This window comes from Megascapheus bottae, chromosome 20 (assembly GCF_031878675.1).
Source record: "Megascapheus bottae isolate mThoBot1 chromosome 20, mThoBot2.hap1, whole genome shotgun sequence".
NCBI lineage: Eukaryota > Metazoa > Chordata > Mammalia > Rodentia > Geomyidae > Megascapheus > Megascapheus bottae.
In genome coordinates, this window is record NC_143528.1 from 38337644 (window position 1) to 38346233 (window position 8590).

General features: G+C 41.3%; 1 pseudogene; it reads left to right on the forward strand.

Annotated features, from left to right (window-relative positions):
• Window positions 1-6622: 6622 nt before the first annotated feature.
• LOC150049446 (short coiled-coil protein pseudogene) lies at window positions 6623-6944 on the forward strand (annotated as a pseudogene).
• Window positions 6945-8590: the final 1646 nt, after the last annotated feature.

Consider the following 8590-nt stretch of genomic DNA (forward strand, 5'->3'; position numbering starts at 1 on the left):
CCTCCTCCTTGTTGGCAGCTTATTGGATCATGTTTGGTTCCCTGGAAGCAGGCAAGACTCTTCCCTGGACAGTAGCCACAGAATGGTGGCTTGCAGAAGGGCTGGCCTTAGTGGTGACAGGATCTAAGCGGTGGTGACCACGGCTGCTTGGGAGGGTGGGCTGGCCTGAACGGGTTGATGTGGTCGTTCAACATGACCCAAGGTCTGATGGGTATTTCCACAGCTCCAAGTCTGCCTAGGAATGCAGTTAGGCTGAACACCTGACCACACTGGCTGTCTCTTTCATTTATGGTTAGGTGCCATGGCTACTTGGCAGGCTGCAGAGCGAAGGGACTAAAAATATTCCCAGAAGGCTTGAGAACTCATTAGCCTTTCGAGCCCTGCAGGTTCTACAGATACTGGCTTTTGCATTTTGATGTTATTTTCCCAAATGATCTTCATGGCTTGGCAGAGAGTCAGGCTGATAATTCAGAATGATAATTATTACAGAAACCATTTGTGTCAAATGCCGTTGGGGAACCAGGGAAAAGACCCTGTTAACTTTTATGACCAGACCAGAGTCGGGGAGAGAGCCCTCACCTGAAAGTCAAAGGCGTGGGTTGTGCTTACATTCTGCCAGTTGTGTTTTGCATCTGCCCAATTCTTACAATGAGGGAATTGCCAAACTATTTCTTTATTCCTTCCAGCTTGGTTTTAGAATCTCAGACAGCACTCATGTTGGTAGGGATAGGTTTGAAGGCTACCATTTTCCCTTCACGAACACAGTATTCCAGTGAAGAAAGAACAATGTCAAGGGCCCAGTACCCTTAAAGAAAGCTCTATTCATATTTGGCTAGTAACACTTTTTTTTTCAAAGGGAAGAATTATGCGTTCCTTCAGAAAGACCTCAGCACAAGTACCAAGGGGGAGAAAGGTGAGTGGCCCCTCTCTGGCTGCAGTGATTTTTTTCATCATTGCACCAGAAATATCAGGAGGTGCAAACCACATTCCATCGCCTTGAAGGCATTCCGCTTTGAAGGTTCTATTTTTAGAAAATGAAATGGAGGTAAAGGAAACGGTGCTGAACTGTGATAGCCCTTTGTGCACTCTGTCGTAAGAATTTGCAAGAGCCGTTTTTTTCTTTCATATATTTTTATTGTAATTAATAGAAGGGTTACATTATATTCACCAGATAGAAGGTGCATTACTTCACAAACATTGCTACCCTTTCTCATGTCTTGGTCCCCATTTCCCTCCCCCCACCCCGCCCCTCATGTTGTTGGATAGGGAAGGGGGGAAAGCAGGAGCCTTTTTTTAAATTTCTTTTAGATATCTCTCTGATAGGGTCTCCAGTTTGCCTGGGGCCAGTCTCAGACTGAGACCCTCCTCTTTCTCCCACATAATTGGGATTACAGATCACTGCACTATACTTGTTCTTGGAGATTGGCTTTTACTTTGTGTCCAGGCTGGTTCCAAACTAGGATCTTCCTGTATCTGCCTCCAAATTAGCTGGAATGACAGAGATGAGCCACTATGCCTAGAATTACTTTACCAACATTCCAGCTTTTAACTAATCAGTGGTAATATTTGTATAGCTTTCTTATAAAAAGATGGTTAAGGAATATAATCTAAAAATATATCCTCTTCAGACTATTCTCTTAATAAATCACAAGAAATGTTTCTCCTTGTATCTTATTATTGACACAGAAACAAGAACATTCCATAATTGATGACAATCATTTAAAATTTACAGAGAAGTTAATTCAGGAAATCTCTCCTTTCCTAATCACAGGTAAGCCAATATCTAGTATTATTAGCTAACTTAATTTCTTTTAAAAAATTTAAACAAAAATAGAATGCAAATAAACACCTTAATGCCTTCAGCCTGTGGATTCCCTCACATCCTGCTAATGCCATATAGGAAAACTACAACTCCCAGAATGCACTGCTGCCCAGTTCTAGCCTACTCCTCTCTTGACTTCTAAGGAAGGTTCATAGCATCATAGCATAACCAGTCTCTCCCTCCTCTGGCCTTCTCCCTAAACCCATCTAATGTTTTCTAGTACTTTCCATCTCTGCCTGATATACAGCTATGGCAGATTGGGAGCAGCTGGAGTGGGGACAGGGTAAGAAGACACCTGTTTTTATGTTTGCTCTGAGCCTGGGGCTCAGAGCCAGGGAGCATGTGTTAGGGAGATCCACCACCACCTTCAGCTCCGTTTCAGCAGATGTTGTCTGGTTTGTGGGCTAGTCCTTGGTGTGCCATCAGTTAAAGCCTATCCTCAGCCCTGCTCCATCTGCTTTGCAATTAGCATCACATCTTCCAGCGTTCTGGCACTGAGTTGTCAGGCCTGGTTTCTAGATGGCTGTGCTATGACTTTGTGGGTATCTCACCAAAGACTTGGGAAAGGCTGCCCCGAGGCTGCTAGCCAGGCATCATTTACAACCAGAAGTCTCTTTGGCTTACTATGAAAATTCCTCCAAATAGCTCCATTTGGAGATTGAGAAAGCCTAATGAGATAGAAGGGCTGGATGGCTGATATACAGAACCTGCCAAATGAAAAGTGTCATAAGAAACACAACAGTCTCTGAGTATCCAAAAAAGAACTGTACAAGATGCACCTCTCCTTCCTCACCGAGGAAGAGGCTGAGGCTAAAGAACAGCAGAAAGACACATTCCAGGGGGATGTGTGGAGCTGAGACACATGCAGGAAGAAGCATTGTTTTAACTAGATTTTTTTTACTTCAGCACCCAAAACATTTAGAAGAGCTGTCGTCAGTAGGTAAGTTGCAAGGGGGCATGTTCCATCATTCTGCAGTTAGGGAATGCCCTTATCTCTGGCCTGGTGCAAACCTGGTCCTGGTGTGGCTTTCCTGGGAGTGGTTTGTCTTTGGAAGCATGTTTACATGCTGCTCCATCATCACAGCCTGGCTGCTCAGGAATCTCTTGACTATTCACCAAACCTGTGCTTGCAGGTGCTACATTTATTTTCACTGGTCATAGATGTGGAAACTGAGGTCCAAGAGAAGTTAAGCATTGCGCTGCGACTGAAAATAACCACGGTACCAGTGGAGCCTGAAGAGGGGAGACTACTACTGTTCTTAGGAGTGGCCAGGTTTACAAGATTAAGTAAGACACGGCGCAGTCACGAATGTTCTAGATGCATGACGGGCATGCTGGGTGAGTTGACATAAAGTTGTCTTTAAGTCGTGAACATGAATAACCTAGGCCAGAGAAGTAGACAACCCCTTAGGTGACTATAATTCTGCATTGTGGCTTCACATGAGCCACATTAGGTTAGAGAACTTAAAGATGAGCCCCAGATCCAATGGAAGTTGCCAAGCGAAGTGATTATATTTTAGTAAGAAATGTTGTCTTCTTGTGTGAGAGGACAATGAGATGGTCTCCCAGCACATCACTTTCTGGATCCATGGAGACCATCCACTGTTCTTAGGTTGTTTAACTGAGGAGCTATAAGGAGGAAAGCTTCCCAAGTCCACCATGGCCCCAGAGGGCTTATCTTCAGGACTCATGAGGACGGATCAGCCTGTCTGTGTGAGGGCAGAACAATACTGCAGTCCTGCAAGGTGGAAGCTGCCCTCCAAGCTGGGTCCACCATACTTCCTACCAGCCCTGAACCCTGCTGTGACCCTCCCTGGGTTGAGAGAGATCATGGAGTATTCCGTTGCCACAGTCATGTTTTGGGACAAGTTCTCCACGGACTGGTTCTAATGCACACATATGTGTGCATACACACACATACACACACACACACACACACACACACACACACACACACACACACACACCTCACCCTTCCTCAGAATACCAAAGTTAATGTTTCTAACAAAGTTCATTGCTTGTTCTATCTATCCGTCCGTCTGTCTGTCTGTCTGTCTCTATCTGTCTGTCTATCTATCTATCTATCTATCTATCTATCTATCTATCTATCTGCCTGGTCTATCTAGTTTAGGAGGATTGAGGTTCAAGGCTAGCATGTGCAGAAAAAGAGATCTCAGCCATGGAAAGCAGCCGGATGTGAAGATGTCCCTTCTCTGCAGAAGTCATGCTCTTGTGCCTGGGTCTCATGACAGCTCTAGGCAAGAATGCAGCCCAGATTTCCAAAACAAAAATGAACAAACAAACAAACAAAATTCTAAAGAACAGAAAGACTTCAGGCTTGACTCAGGTGCTAGAGCACCTTCTGAAAAGCACAGCGCCCTGAGTTCAAACTCCAGTACGATGGGGGGGAAATTCTCTTCAAATTAATTTACAATATAATCACGTTGACTAATGACTACATGCTTAAACCTTTGTCTTCAAGTTTAGCACTTTTAAAGCATTGTGAAGACACATCCTGACTGATTTTACATTTCTAATAAATTTTAACAATTATTTAAGAGATAAGGGTTTCTATGATCTTTTTTTCTGAAGTGTTTTCTACATATGTAATTTTAAGGCATTTTTGTTTGCCCTAAGGTTCTTTCTCCCAAACTTTTAACTCCTGGACATAAATTTCTAGCACAGCTGAGGACGTTCACAAAGCATTTCTTGAACTTCTCCTCCCCGTTCCTCGTGTGGCATTCTTCAAGAGCTGTTTCTGCTTTTCACTGTGTGCACCTGTGCACTTCATGTGGTCATTAACCCAATTAGCACGCACTCATAATTTATTCTATTTATGAAGCATTGACCTTTTGACAGGAAGAATAGGGTGTGAGAGAGATGAATCCCATCTCTTCCGAGAAACATTCTATTGTTTTTAAAGACACTTGGCTGATAAAATTAGAGTGGTTCTGAAATACAAAATACGGTTGCCAAGAGTACATAACTCTAGAAAGATATATGATTCTTGATTCTCAAGGTTATCATATGCAGTATATAGCATATATATGGCATACATATGCTATATATAGCAAATATATAATATACACACATGCGTATATATGTATATATGATTCCCTCAAGTAACTCTGTCTGGCACTCATCTTTGCTCTGTCTACCTTCTGTTCATTCTGATGTATGGATTCTACAGTCATTTATAACACTTTTATGTGGCTATATTGCTTGGTACACGTAGCTACTAAGTCTGAGTTTTTCTATGACTTGAATTACTTTTGTGCTCTTTTCCTTGCATTTCTGTTACATTTGTGATCTTACCATGTTGTCTCCTTTCAAAAAGGTCCAGGTCAATTTTTTTCTAAGTGTGAGTACTTTATAGATAAAGATAACAAGCTCATTTTCTTTGGAAATGAAAACTTGAATGTTCCAGATAAATTTATAATCATATGTTTACTTATCAAAATGCAAGGTGTTTTCTATATTGAGTACAAAGTAGATTTTACCCTGTGTCTATTAAAGGATTCTTTGGAAACACCCAATTTTCTTGTGGGGTATTAGTGCTCCATATTTATTTATTTATTTATTTATTCATTTAACTCACCACCTGTGATGACTGGAGAAGCTGGAGAGCAGGTGCCATGGTGACTGCAGAGTAGGCGGTTCTGATGGATGGGTCATTACATATGAGGGCTGGGTCCTGCACTATAGGAAGAACTCTAAGAGCTCAGAGTGAACACAATCTATCGATTGCGTGTGATCAGCCGGGCAGTGAAGGAGCTGGGCCGTGCAGAGCTACCTCAGCTCCAAGCTGAGATAAAGGTTCATTAGTCAGGAGCTTATCTGGCACTCTGGGGACTGATCACCAAGCCAATCCTATTTACAGAGAATGATCTAAGAGCCCACAGAGGCCCCAAGCTAATACCAAGAATCCAGACTCCATGCCTGGATTGTACAGAAAAGGTTCTAGAGCTTACAGTTTCATACCTTCTGAATGAATCAAAATCTCTAGCAAAGAAGGCAATCCAGATTTACCTGGAGGAGGACCTCAAGTGGCTTTGCCCTGCCATGCCTGTCCTTAAGTACTAGTGTCTTTCAGCGTGATCTCCAAGGAGTGGGGAAGGAGCAATTCAACCCCAGAGTTTACACCTCTTAGACAGCACCCCACGGAGGGAAAGGATATTGTTAAGCGTAAGGCTAAAAAAGACAGGCCCAGCCATCATGTGAAGGGCCTTGAATGTCGGCTAAGGATTCATATCTTATTTTTCTAAGAAATAAGAATATTCTAATAATCGTAATTTGGCACGTGTTTTAAATGTTCTTATAAAAACAACACAAAACAACCTTAAAGATTTTCAGTGTTTTGCCAGGAGGATTATGCCTTGGTCTCTATGACTCCTGAAGGTGGCATCTGTGTGGAAAGGGAAAGGAACACTTCTGTGGGGGTGGCAGGTCCTTCTTTCAAAACTTGGCAGGCACAGCAAGTGCCATTCGAGCACCTGGTCCCATGAAAACTCTGATTTCCTAATTGGCTTCTTGAGATTTCAATTTTCTCCTTGTCATATTGCTGGAAATTAAGTTAACTGTGATGCTCAGAAAGCCTGATGTAGCTGAGTATCTATTGGGCAACCTAGATATGTGTTGGATTGTGTCATATTGAGCTTCCCAGAAATCAAAGATGTGACTTGGTTTTTTTTTTCACTTCAAAAGATAAGGGAAAGCTTTCTTTGTGCCTAGTTAAGAAACTAGATACCAGGGATCCCGCCCCTCCGGCGCCTCGGAGACCACTCATCAGGGGCTGTTTGTTCGAGGTGCAGTTCAGTGCCCAGGCTGATAAACGCTGACATGGATGCGGTTGATGCTGAGAATCAGGTGGAACTGGAGGAAAAAACACGACTTATCCACCAAGTGTTGGAACTCCAACACACACTTGAAGATCTCTCAGCAAGAGTAGATGCAGTTAAGGAAGAAAATCTGAAGCTAAAATCAGAAAACCAAGTTCTTGGACAATATATAGAAAACCTCATGTCTGCTTCTAGTGTTTTCCAAACAACTGACACGAAAAGCAAAAGAAAGTAAGGGATTGAGTTCCCTTGTCATTTATGGAATTGCTGCTTTCTCTTTCTCTCTCTCCTCTCTTCCCCCCTCCCTTCTTCCCCTTTCCTCCCTTCCTTTCACCTCTCTCTTTCCTTTTCTTCCCTTCTCCATCCCTCCCTCCCTCCCCACTTTAAAACTTGGGTAGATTCCAAAAGTTACAGTACCTTTGTTTGTGGCTTCATTGAATATTTATAAGATAATGTCAAATCTAGCAAAATTAACTACTTAACAGGAGACTTTCATGAGTCCGTGTATTATGTTAGTCTAAAAAAATGTGCAGATGTATTGTAGAGACTTTATAATTAGAATTGCATATATTTATGAAACTTGAAGATGAATGTTTTATTGAATTTGCTTTGATATATAGGCTTAGCAGTGTCTTTTACTACACACTTACTTAGTAAGATATACAAAAAAATAACCATGTTGTGAAAATGTGACCAAAATCATGTACTGAATGCACAGCTTTATGTATGTACCTGTCTGCCATTGTGTGCCTCTGTCCATCTGCCTCGTCCTCCCTGTTTCCCTTCTCCTAAGTCAAGATAGTTCCCACTTATACACGTACTTAGAATAATAATCCCCCCAACAGTAACCTGACCTGTAACTCCTGAAGTTAATCAAAACCTTGCTTCTCAGTTGTGCTTTCTAGTAATGAGAGGAGTGCTGGTTTCTCTTTAATCAGCTGAAAACAGATTGGGGCTATACAGAGTATTTAAAAAATTTGAAAATTATCAAATTGGTATTAGATTGAGATTGGTTTAAAAACAAACAAGAAAACCAACTTGCTTTTGCACCCAGTAACCCACTTGGCATCTGAAAAGATGAGAATTTTGGTTATGTATTTATTAGAAGTAGAACATCTTGGAGGAATAAATAGAAATAGGTAGAAAATAACATGATAAAAGTAGCAGTCTACTCCATGATCTCACTCCAGACTCGTATTATCTGTGGCACAGAGTAGATCTTTCAGGGAATCTTTAGATGAACATGGATGAAGTCTGATTGATCTTACAGAAGCCACATGCTGTACCAGCTCTAGGGGTCTGGTTGCAAGGTTTAGTTGTCCTACCCAGTCAATCATCTGTTACCAAATTCCTTGACGAGTGTATTAGTATCAGCATCATGAATGAGAGTTTTATATGTGTAATTGGTAAGCTCCGTATTTTTATCTCACCCTTTCTGTAAATTCAACTGATTGGTTTGTAGAATTTTAGGCATTCTTTTAAGGATTTTTAAAAATTTAGTTCACAGATTCCATTTGGTAAAGGAATTGATATCAGAGGTAATATTAAGATATTATACTAGGGAAAGAGATCCCTATAGCTTATAGTTATTAGATTTGAGCTACTTTAATCATGGGATAATCTTATGTGTTAGTGTAAGATTTGATGAATGACTTTAACTACATGAAGATGTATTAGTCATCTGCAAACATTTTGCATCCCTTTTGTGACCTAATTTTCCAAATACTTAAATTGTGTTGCATTTCTGCTTTGCTGTTTAATAAAAAGTTGTTTCAGAAAAAAAAAAGAAACTAGATACCAGAATTGGCCCTTTTGCCAGGTATATGCACCATTCTTTGGGTTTTCATTGTGGGAGGGCAGATAGAGCGTCCCCAGTCTGCAGTGTAGTTAGTATTCTGAAAATTGCTTCCTTTGTCTCTCTCTCTCTTAT